Source organism: Puma concolor, unplaced genomic scaffold (assembly GCF_028749965.1).
Source record: "Puma concolor isolate L17-30 unplaced genomic scaffold, mPumCon1.1.hap2 unalloc_scaffold_60, whole genome shotgun sequence".
Taxonomy (NCBI): domain Eukaryota; kingdom Metazoa; phylum Chordata; class Mammalia; order Carnivora; family Felidae; genus Puma; species Puma concolor.
Window position 1 is genome coordinate 30,710 of NW_028240270.1, and position 12,181 is coordinate 42,890.

The following is a 12,181-nucleotide window of genomic DNA, read 5'->3' on the forward strand; positions in this document are numbered from 1 at the left end:
TTCCTGCTCTACCACCCTGGGGTGTAGCCCTCATCCAGATGAGGCCTTTGTACTGTTGAAATCTTCATTTCCTCCACAGGGTGGCGCCAGACCGCTCTCTGCCACTGCCCTGGAACACAGGCAGCCTAAGCACCATTCCTGCCTCTGCTTCGGGCCTCGGGACTTTTCTTCTTCTTGAATGAGTGTGCTCCCGCCCCCCAGCTGGTGCTCCACGCCATCCCCCAGGTCTCAACAACATACCCCCACCAGGACCACAGGAGCCAGAGCTGGTCGTGCCTGGTGCTCCTCAGGACTGAGAGGCCCTGACCTCCGTGGGGGCAGGAGCCCGCCAGCATGACCAGTCGGGACTCCCAGGTTAAGAATCCAGTGGAGCCTCCTGGTCATCCTCAATCTGCTCTGCCCTTCGTCTCCCGCTCGCAGATCCCTGCTGACCTCCAGCCCTGAAGAAGCCGGAGAACCTCTGCTTCCCCCACCTCCCCGTCCGCCTTGTCCTACTTCAGTAGTTTGGTGAGCATAAAAAGGCCTGTCGAAGTGGTCCCTCTGTTTGGGGGATGGGCTCAGGAGGGGTGGGCATGTGGGTTCGGAGGGTGACAGATTCTTTCTCCAAATGCTCGCCAGGCTCCTCCGAGCCCTCTTCTTGATTCAACCTTGCTTGGCCTGTGAAGACTTGAACAACCACGGGCATGGTTGCTGGCAGCTCGTGGCCGCATCCCTAGTAGGACTCTAGCCTCCCTTAAAGTGCCTGCCTGCAAAACTCCCGGCTGTCTAAAGGATTGGCTGCTTAGTCCAGCCGACGCCTGAAGATCGGGCCCCTGTCTCCCAGCTTCTGTGAGAGGGCAGGAGCTTAACTCTGAGAAGTGTCAGCAAAGCCAGATGGGTCTCCTATGGGCCAGCGTCCCTTCCTGCTTTTTGTCATCTTTCACTTCTGATTATAGAGCCCCCACTCATTCCCTTCCCTAGTCCCTCATTCTCCCTGTGAAATACCCCATCACCTCTGTAATACTCCCAGTTGGGTGCCTGCTCACGATGAACCCTTTCCCCTACGGCACTGCAATACTATGTTACTGACTGAACTCTGTCTGGATTACTTTAAGTAGTGTCTGCTTTTGTTTATCTTCATCAGGGGAGGTGTGCGGGATCAGCCTTTTAATTTTTTTTTTTTAATATTTTGTTTTGAGAGAGAGGCAGGGTGCAAGCAGGGGGGTGGGGGAGGGGCAGAGAGCGAGGAAGACACAGACTCCAAAGCGGGCTCCAGGCTCCGAGCTGTCAGCACAGAGCCCGACGTGGGGCTCAAACCCAAGAACCGTGAGATCATGACCTGAGCCGAAGTCGGTCGCTCAACTGACTGAACCAGCCAGGTGCCCCAACAGCCTTTGAAATTAAATTATTTTCAGGATCAGCTTTTTAAGTAAGCATCCCAGGGATGTTTGCGTATAGAGGTCCAAAGGCTATATTTTGAGAAATCATGTTTCCCTGTGGAGATCTTTTCTCTGGCAGCCCTTTTGAATGGGGGCTATGTTTTCTCAGATACCGCATTGCCAATAGTCCATCCAGCTTTAATTCCAGTGAGAACGTTCCAGAGATGAAACTAAGAATCAACTCCAGGCGCTTCTCCAGTCACCTCTGGGAATGAGTGTATGTCGTCAGCATCCAGCACCTCACCTGCTGCCCAGCTAGAATGACACCTTTCAGGGTTTCTGACTTAGAAACACGACCACCAGGTTACTCCATGTGGACACCACCCCCCTTTTACAAAGCCTTTGAACACCCACCCATCAGGAGGGGTTTGCTGGATAATGTTGGTTGGCTCTTGACACCCATTTCTAGCCCCTTCTTTGCAGGTCCTGGAAACCCACGAACCATAGTTCACAGATTCCCTCGGCAACAGAATTCTGCCAATAAAGCGTACCTGTGTGAGATTTAGAAGGCGGGAAGGAGGCGGAAGCCATGCTTTTCTCCTCTGCAGCAGCAGACATGCAGGCTGAATGTTGGAGTCCATACTCCCCACCAGTCAGGCTTGGGGCCATGGGGCTGTAGTGACCCCAGCAGTGGCTTCCCGAAGTTTCCTGACTGAGTGGCAGCAGCAACTTTGAATCTATGGAAAGCAACTGTGGTAAAGTAACCTGAGAGCTAGTGGTGCGATTCCCCCCTGGCCCTGACCTTCACCACCGCGAGCCCCACCAGTGGTGAGCACCAATTGCTTGTATAACCTTTGCGTGTGTGTGTGTTTGAAATATCTAGAATGGTTTGTTTTCCTGGCTATGGTAGTTTTAAAATATGTTCACAAAACTGAGGGTTGACGGGGGGTGGGAGGGAGGGGAGGGTGGGTGATGGGTATCGAGGAGGGCACCTTTTGGGATGAGCACTGGGTGTTGTATGGAAACCAATTTGACAATAAATTTCATATATTGAAAAAATATAAAGATCTACTGAATGAGTGCTGGAAAAAAATAAAAAATAAAATATGTTCACAAATTCTTTGACTCTTCTCTTTATTTTAATTTTTTTTTAACGTTTATTTATTTTTGAGACAGAGACAGAGCATGAACGGGGGAGGGGCAGAGAGAGAGGGAGACACAGAATCCGAAGCAGGCTCCAGGCTCTGAGCCATCAGCCCAGAGCCTGACGCGGGGCTCGAACTCATGGACCGCGAGATCGTGACCTGAGTTGAAGCCAGACGCTTAACCAACTGAGCCACCCAGGCACCCCGACTCTTCTCTCTTTAAAAGGTGGGGTCTAAATTCCCACCCCTTGAATGGGAACTGGATTTAGTGACTAAGTCACTGCTAAATGCTGCTCTGTGCCGTCTGAGGTGAGGTCATAGGAAGGCTACCTTCTGTCATTTCTGTCTCTCTTTCTCAGCTCACTCACTCTGGAGGTACCCAGCCATCATGCTGTGAGGACATTCAGTCAAACAGCATGTGGGCAGGCTCATATGGCAAGGATCTGAGGCCTCCCTCCAACCCCCTTGACAGCCATGTTAAGTGAGTGAACCACCTTGGAAGTGGACCCTTCCGACTCAGTCAAGCCTTCAGGTGACTGCAGCCCTGTGGTATCTTGAGAATCTCACCAAAGACCCAGGGGCAGAAGTGCCCAAGCTATTCCCAAAAATTTGACTCAAAACTTTTGAGGAATGGGGAGCCTGGGTGGCTCAGTTGGTTGAGCGTCTGTCTGACTTTGGCTCAGGTCATGGTCTCACCATTCATGGCTTCGGGCCCCGCATTGGGCTCTGTGCTGACAGCTCAGAGCCTGGAGCCTGCTTCAGATCCTATGTCTCCCTCTCTGCCCCTCCCCTGCTTGTACTCTCTCTCTTGTTCTCTCTTCAAAATAAACATTAAAAAAGATGTTTTTTGAGGAATAAATGCTTATTGTTGTTTAAAAAAAATTTTTTTAAATGTTTATTTTGGAGAGAGCAAGAGACAGAGACATAGAGTGCGAGTGGAGGAGTGGCAGAGAGGGTCATAATCTCGTGGTTCATGGGTTCGAGCCCCGCATCGGGCTCTGTGCTGACAGCTCAGAGCCTGGAGCCTGCTTCACATTCTGTGTCTCCCTCTCTCTCTGCCCGCACGCGCTCTCTCTCTTTCTCTCAAAAATAAACATTAAAAAAATTAAAAGAGGGGCGCCTGGGTGGCGCAGTCGGTTGGGCGTCCGACTTCAGCCAGGTCACGATCTCGTGGTCCGTGAGTTCGAGCCCTGCGTCGGGCTCTGGGCTGATGGCTCAGAGCCTGGAGTCTGTTTCCGATTCTGTGTCTCCCTCTCTCTGCCCCTCCCCCGTTCATGCTCTGTCTCTCTCTGTCCCAAAAATAAATAAACGTTGAAAAAAAAAATTAAAAAAAAAATTAAAAGAAATATGGCAGGGTGGCATTTGAGACTAATAAGTATTGTGCAAATTTGAGGTAGTGTTATAGAAACAACATTTTCTAAGCTTCACTCTATGAACCACATTTGCGCTAATGGAAATATTCCAAAATAGGAGAATGGAGTTGCCTGGAATCCCGGCCCACACTTTGGGAAGCCCAACTATGCACAGATGGGTCTTCTTGGTTTCTCGTCAGCTCTGTCTCTGTGTCCACCTCTCTTATTCAAAAAGTCACCACCAGCCCCCGCTCCACCCAGCTCATTAAGGAGTTTGGGCTGGCATGAGGAATTTCTGCCCTTGTGACCTAAGAGTGACTACAGGGCCTGGTACTGCGCCTGGCTCAAAGCAGGTGCTCAACAAACAGTAGCTGCCACCATCCTCATCGTTCTAATTATTGATTCTTTGATGGTAACCATGGCTTAGACGTCTCTGTACCCCTGCACCCTGCAGCAGGGCAGTATAACCGTCAGCAGGCTTTGGAGTTAACAGGCCTGGATTAAACCCCTACCTGGCAGTTTTGGATTTGCGGCTTTGGGCACCTGAACAGGTTACCTACATCCTTTAAGCCCTGTCCCCTTATCTGCCAGATGGGGATAATAAAGTATGTTTTCACGGACTGTTGGGCGAAATTAAGACTGCAACACGCCCAACCCAGGCCTTGACACCAAGTAAGCAAATAGTGAACTAGCTGCTGCCGCTGCTTCCGATTACTGTTACTCTCTAGTCTTGTGCTTTCAACACAGTTATTTGTTGGCTCACTGAAGTCACCACACCGAGACAGACACTTGGGGGCCATTCTCACTAAAACGCTGGGGGAACGGGAGCAGGCACCCGGAGAACAGGTGTCCTTGCCCAGCAGCAGCAAACTAATAGAGCCGAAGAGGCACTGATGGGCCAATCACTCCGCTTGGAACCGTTCCTACCAACCCTGCCAAATCTGCTGGGCTGTGCCCCAGTCCTACTGTCCCCTCGGGGGACTCTGTTGGTGGCCAGCGGTTGGTGCCATATTCCATCACCTATCGCTAAGCCACCAGCATTTATTTGGGGGCATGTAAAGAGATTGTCAGGGGCGCCTGGGTGGCTCAGTCGGTTAAGCATCCGACTCTTGATTTCAGCTCAGGCTGTGATCTCACGGTCGTAAGATCGAGTCCCTCGCATCGGGTTCCACACTGAGCACGGAGCCCGCTTGGGGCTCTTTCTCTCCCTCTCTCTCTGCCCCTCCCCCCTTGCTCTCTTTCAAAATAAACAGACATTAAGAAAAGAGATGATCAAACCTTGTTCGTTCAGGATTTCTTTTATTCACTACTGTATTTTGACTCTGACGTCCTTTTTCTAAAATCTGTCATTCATTTACTCAGAAAGTATAGATGACTTCATTATTTTTAATGTTTATCTATTTTTGAGAGACAGTGTGTGAGCTGGGGGGAGGGACAGAGAGAAAGGGAGACGGAGGATCTGAAGTGGGCTCTGTGCTGACAGCAGAGAGCCCAATGCAGGGCTCAAACTCCCACACCATGAGGTCATGACCTGAGCCAAAGTCGGATGCTCAACGGACGGAGCCACCCAGGCACCCCGACTCCTCCCAACATCCCAAATGTGACTGGTTAACGCCCTCCTCTGCAGAAGTGGAGGGATGTTTGCGTCTTCTGCACGTTGTGCTGCATTATCTCTTGGAATCGTGCAGCCCTGATCCGAGCTGGGTAGGAAAGCAGTGGTAGGTGCGGTGCTGGGCTGAACTGGAGAGAGCCCAGCCGCACGCATCCGACCCTCAGTGGGGTCAGCAGAGGCTAGTGTGGTACAGGTGAACAGGAAGTGCCCCCACCAATAAGTTTTCTGAAATAAAGGCCTGAGCAGGGCAGTCCTGGGTGATTACTGCTCTCACACATTCTTTACTCTAACCCTCCAGCATCTCCCTGCTAGCTCTCTGAGGGTGGGGACTTTTTTTTTTTTTAAAGAAAACAAACACAAAAACCCAATGGGAATTGTCTACTAGCTTGTAAGGTTGAGGAACACCCTACTTCCCGCTACACATTTTGTGTCTGAGTTTGAGCTCTTGGGAAGACAGACAGGCCTCAGCCCGACAGTGGAGGTAGGCTCAGCGATCCAAATACTCTGGCAACCCCAAAGACCTCACGGAGGGGCCAGAAAGAGATGATCCTCTACGGGCAGGGGGTCAAGCGCGTTGTGAGTAACTGGTATTTGGTGAGCCAGGGGAGAGAGCACCAGAATAAGCTGTGAATGAACTTAATAGTCTAAGCCCCTTGAAGATACGTTGTCCGGTTTCCAGAGACTGACTGTATCAGGGAAATGAGGGAAAGACGCCCCATTCACCCTACTTTGCCCATTTGTGTCTTGCGGAAATCCTGGCTACCACGAGGGACTCTGGCTTCAGTCCTGCTTCTCTCGCCCGTGGCCCCTGTTGTCTGTAGATAAATTCTGAACTGTTTACGTTTTACTTCCTTACCACGTGGCTAGAATTGGTTATGGATTTATACATTTCAATATGAGAAGAAAAAGTATTTTATAAGCAATGCTGAGAAGCGAGTATCGGAAAGTAAACTTTGTAGGTGGCCTGAGGCAGGACGGCGTTCACTCTGTGACAACCTCACATAGTGTCTCACTCTCGTCACCCAGCTCTTCAGTAGTGGAATCTGTGGCCTTCTCTGCTGTGGCTTTGCCAGCCTCCCTGGGAAAAGGAGAAGAATGCCAAGGCTTTGACTCTCGAAAGGAACAATTCAACTCTTCATAATTGCCTCATTTTAGAGAAAATCTTCCCCAATCACGTACCCTAGTTCCATGTGGAAAATCTCATCTTAATGAGAAGAATCCTTGTCGTGTAGCTTCTGTGCCATGTTTTTCTTGCGTGTGGCATTGAGAGGTCTGTACATGTCCCTAAGCCAAAGTGGCCGCCTTCTCCAGAAAAAGCCCTCCTAGAAAACAGAAAGGACAATGTTAGGTCCGTTTCCCCTGCCTTCTCCAGCCACGGTACTTTATCCTCCTCAGATTTACCTGACTGTCACTTTCCTTTGAGCATCTCTTACGCAGCAGAGATCCAAAGAAGCCCCTTGAAGGAAACACACACACAGACAATTAGTGATTCGTACCATTTTCCATGCCTCTCACAATGTATTTCTCCAGTCTTATTAGCAAGCAAAATCAACACAGACCTGGGATCTCAGAAATAATTCCATACATGCTGGGCTTTCAGAATTGTCCTGTGTCTGTCCATAATGGCCCCACAGTGTCCCTGGGAGACCTTTGCATGTAACTTGACATGAAGTATAGGCAGGATTTTCACCCTGCTCCCCTTCTGGCCCTTGGCCAAGTGCCCTTGTGCAGTCAACAAACTGGGTGACCACACGGCAGAAGCACCTAACTCTCTCCAGAAGCATTTTACATCCGTCCCCGCCAGGCTTAGCCTCCCAGGCATCATTTGCTGGCGGGTGGGGAGGTGTTTCCATTTTCCTAGCTGCTTTACCTTACGAGATGAATCGCACCGAGTGAATGCCTGAGTCCAACCAGCAGTTATCTAGCTCACTGACTGTCACACTGCAGGCAGATGAGGGAGTGGGTCGTGAAATCACCTTAAAACACACGGCTAGCGCTAAAACACAAAATACTCTTTTTGCATACAAACGGAATAGGGGGTACCTGGGTGGCTCAGTCAGGTGAGCAGCCCAAGTCTTGATTTTGCCTCAAGTGATGATCTCACAGATTGTGACATTGAGCCCTGTGTCTGGCTCTGTGCTGATAGTGTAGAACCTGCTTGGGATTCTCTCTCCCTCTCTCTCTCTCTCTCTCCCTCTCTCTGCTCCCCCCCCCCCCAAATAAATAATAAACTCAAACAGAACAGAAAGAATCAGAGTGTATGGTAAGTTTGTTTTAGAAGGGACTTATGTCTATACGGTATGTGTGCACTGAGTTGTGACATAAAATGCAGTTCACAGCCCAAGAACAGTGTAGTCAGAGACATGCCCAACTGGAAAGGAACCATCTTCTTTCTGGTTCTAGTGGTACTAGTGATACAACCGTCCGGCAAGACATCTTCCTTTTCTCCTTCTCCATCTCATTATTATAAAAGGAAGAGATAAATGATTATCTAAGGTCTCTCCCAGTTCAAATTCTATTGGGTCTGGATAAAGGGAATGGAGAGCGGGGCCTCGAAAACCAGAAGGAGGAAGAAGGAAGTCTCCCCCCCACTCTATAGGACGGACTCATGTATTCCACCTTCCATCATGCTTGAAGACTAGCCCCTTCACCCCACGACTTTTGGCCCTCCCTATCCCTTCTCCAGAGCCTCTGAGAAGGTCTGTGGCCAGGCCCGATGCCCACCGCCAGCAGCAACGGGTCTGAACATTTCCACCCCCGTCCCCCCACGATCTTTCTTTAAAGGTCTAGTGAGCAGGTGCTCTGTGCCAGTCCCATTCTAACTCGGGTTTGGCTGGGCAGCTAACTTTGCTGGATCCAGGCAAAGCATTAGGCCAAATATGTATTCTTTCTGCCTTTGGTGATTTCCTGGCTGTAAAACAAGGGGATTGAAATAGATGAGTTTGAAAATCTAGTTCTAAAATTCTACTGTAACGATTGCCAGACTAATATTTACCTTGAGCTTCCTTCTTTACCTTCCTTGGCTGCTGCTCTATGAGAATGAATCTGTTTTGGAAGAGAACATGATCACAGTTACCCATCACAATAACCACTCCCTCCAAATCTTTATTCATTCCTTTGCATTTTAGGTCTTCTCTACCCAGTGAGAGGATAACTTTTCCTAGGACAGGAATTTGTTTAATAGTCCTTTGACTCTTCAATAACACCTAACTTGTGTGCAGCTGGTAATACGTTTTACTGACTGTCTCAGATAACATTCGACAGATAATTCCTAATAAAAATTCTTGGGAGGAGGAAAAGAAAAGTGTCTACCAGAAACCTAAACAGCAGCACTGTTTTAAAGTCAAGGACAAGAGTAGGATGTGTGTTATCACTGCTTCTATTCATTGGTGTTGAGGAGGTCCTAACTGATGCACTGGGAAAAAATGGAGTCGTGGAAAGGAAGAACTAAGACGTATTTGCATACGAAATTACAGACAAACTAAAAGGCCCAAGAGAATCAACTAAAATTTTATTGGAAGAAATATGAGAATTCAGTAAGATGGCTAGATATAAAATCAAGAGATCAACATGTAAACCTCAATGACTTTCCTATGTTCCATAAATAATTAATCAAAAAACGGAAGAATTATCCCATTTACAATGATCAATAAAAAGGCATAAAGTACCTAGGAATAAACTTAGCAAAGAATGGGTAAGACCTATGAGATGAAAACACTAAAGCTCTTCTGAAGGACATTAAGAAGAAACGAATACATGATGTGAGACACTATTTTCCCAGAATAGTGTAAAGATGTCAGTTCCCTTCAAATTAACCTACAAAGTCAAGGCAATCCCATTCAAATCCCAAGACAGTTTTTTAAACAAAAACTGGCCAGCTGACATTTGGTAGAGAAAATGTGCAAGCATAGCTACAAACTGTATGAAAAAGAAGATCACAGAGCAGACATTAAAATACATTCTTACGGAGCAACTGCAGTTAAGTATGTAGCGTGATACTGATACAGGAAAAGAAAACCAGATTGATAGAATAGAGTCCAGATAAAAATAGTATTTTAGATCCATGAAGAAAGAATGAACCATTCAATAAAAGATTTTAAAGTAACTGGATCTTTACGTAAGGGAAAAAAGTTAGATCCCCTACCTCGACCGTACCAAAACACCACACAGATTCCATACAGATTAAAAATAAATAAATCACAACAAATATTATAAGAGTACAGAAGAAAATATCAGAGACTGTTTTTATACCATGAGGCGAAAAGGCCTTGTTAACAAGACCCATGTCCCATAAGCCATGAGGCAGATATGGTGACGGACTGTCCACACCCTCCTGTTCATCGTAGTCCTTGCCCCCTTGATCCCCTGGATTGTTTGTCCTCTTCCTGTTGATTTATAAAACTCTCTTCATATGAGATATATTCATCCTTTCAAGGGCTTTCACTGAATTTCAATGTTTCAAATATTTGTCAGTGTTTTTATCGTGAAGGAGACGGAACCGTGGGATAGGAGACAGGCTGACTGCAGGCACAGCTGGGTTCTGCTTTGGGTTTTGCCACAGGGGCCTTAAGCTGATCCCCTTCTATGTATGAAAGAAGGATGGTGATATCATCCTCACAGGACTGTGGGGATTAAATCAGATGTCTGGTTTATTCCAAGCATAAATCAGACAAGACGATCAAATCTATCAAATGTTTCTGCATGTGGTATCAGGTCACAAAGCTTTTTCTCACCACAAGATCATAAAAGTATTGATTCTATTTTCTTCTAATACTTGGGCGGGTTCTTGTTTCTCTTTTTTTACATTGACTGAAATATGTTTTTTTAAGGTGAGAAATAGGGATCTGTTGTTATTTTCCTCCCAAATAATTAAGCAGTTGTTCTACTACCATTTATTTATTTTCGTCCACTGATTTGAATACTAAAAGGTAACATTTCAATGTTTATTTATTTTTGAGAGTGACAGAGAGAGAGAGTAAGAGTGAGAGAGGGGCAAAGAGAGAGAGAGACACACACAGAATCCAGAGCAGGCTCCAGGTTCTGAGCTGTCAGCACAGAGCCCAACACAGGGCTCGAACTCCTGAACCATGAAATTATGACCTGAGCCAAAGTAGGACGCTTAACCAACTGAGCCACCCAGGCGCCTCTAAAAGGTAACATTTCAAAAGTCCTAGTCACCCACGGATCTGTCTATTGCTGGACTCTGTAGGCTACTTCACATAAATATTAGGTTGCATTATTCCTCCTTGTGAAATTGACACAATGCCTCATCTCTTCCTTTGAACATCATTATTGTCCACTACAGGAAAAAAACTGCATGGTCTCTGACCTCAAAAAGTGTATCATCTAAGTAGGGAGAGGAAATAATGAAACCACATAAAAAAATATACACACAAGGTTAAACCACATAGGAATTTAAAACAGCAATAGGAGTTTATAGAACTTCCCCAAAAGCAAAAGGCTGCAGGCCACCTCAAGATGCAGAGTACTGACTGGACAATGGCCAATGATTTCTCTTCCCAGAGGTCATGGTAAGCTGACCCCACGCTAGTTCCTAGGCTCTTAGGCTGAGAAATCAGACCCTGATCTCATCAAGAGAGAACGCACTTCTTTCTACATGGAGGCAATATCACCTCACCAATGTCACAGGATTGATCAAAATCAGAATGTCAGGTCAAGACTTGACAATAAGGAAAACATCCGTTCCATAGATAGGGCATCTGTGTCTACATGATTGGGCATTACCTCCTGTGGAGACAGGCCTCTGTGGCACGCTGAAGTATAATCAGAAGGCTATTTGGTGAGAAGAGAAGTGGAAGAAAAGTAATTAGCTGAATCCAGTGTTTAATGGAAAGGACTGAGGTAGCTAGATCCATCCATCTGCCCCGCGGGCACAGCCCAGCTGGTGGGCCTGACTCTCATCTGCTGCCTGAGGTGCCATCTCTACTCTTAGGCAAGGCTAGGTGGGCACTGCCCATGTTGGTCTCTTCCTCACCATTTCTATGCCTTTACTACTGACCAACCCTCCAGAAGACAGACATGTTTCTCCTTAGCAGTTAATACATCCAGTCAGGCTTTACTCGAGTCTGAGAGACCAGGAAGCCTTACATATCTCTGCTCTGATCCATGACCTTGATATTTCTCTCTTGAGGAGCTGCCTTTTAACAAACTGTTTAGCATATTTTTGTTATCAGGGGAGGGGAATGCGTCACTGTAGACCCTAAGAAATGGTGACAATCTCACAGAAGGACTAGGTCCAGGAGTATTACAGTATTCGGGGAAGGCTTTGTGAAGAAAGATGAACTCGAGTTGGCTTTTGAAGGCTCATGGGACTTCCACCAGCAGAGTGAAATAAAGGAATTTCAAGTGGGCAAAGTCACCAACAAAAGTAGGAATGGGCATGGTCTGACTAGGGGATGGTGGGGGGCTGCTTTGGCTGAAATGGAGGGTTGCCATGACAGATGGCAATATATATATATGTATATATATATATATATATACATATATATATATACATATACATATATATATATAATAAGCATATGTATATTTGAATAAATATATTGAATATATATTCAATTCATACATAATTGAATAAAAGGTAAACAGGCAAGCTCCAGGAATAGGCAACTGTAATTATGACAAGCTTTGAGTAGCCTGATGCAGGATTTTAGCTGCAGGGTTTTAACTGAACCTGTCTACACAATGCCTTGC

At 46.9% G+C, this 12,181-nt stretch overlaps 1 long non-coding RNA gene and 1 pseudogene across 10 annotated transcripts in view; one reads left to right on the plus strand and one right to left on the minus strand.

Annotated features, from left to right (window-relative positions):
• The window catches only part of LOC147571098 (uncharacterized), a 10,792-nt gene extending 8,485 nt beyond the window's left edge, over positions 1 to 2,307 (plus strand). For 9 of the 10 annotated variants that reach the window (XR_015247704.1, XR_015247700.1, XR_015247705.1 and 6 more), the window contains 2 exons: positions 80 to 507; positions 619 to 1,093. This is a non-coding gene — a long non-coding RNA (uncharacterized LOC147571098). Of the gene's footprint in view, positions 1 to 79; positions 508 to 618; positions 1,094 to 1,527 lie in introns of those variants that run through there. The other variant, XR_015247709.1, reaches the window with a different exon arrangement.
• A 4,054-nt stretch (positions 2,308 to 6,361) lies between these two features.
• LOC147571100 (pleckstrin homology domain-containing family M member 1-like) overlaps positions 6,362 to 12,181 on the minus strand; it is a 66,531-nt pseudogene continuing 60,711 nt past the window's right edge.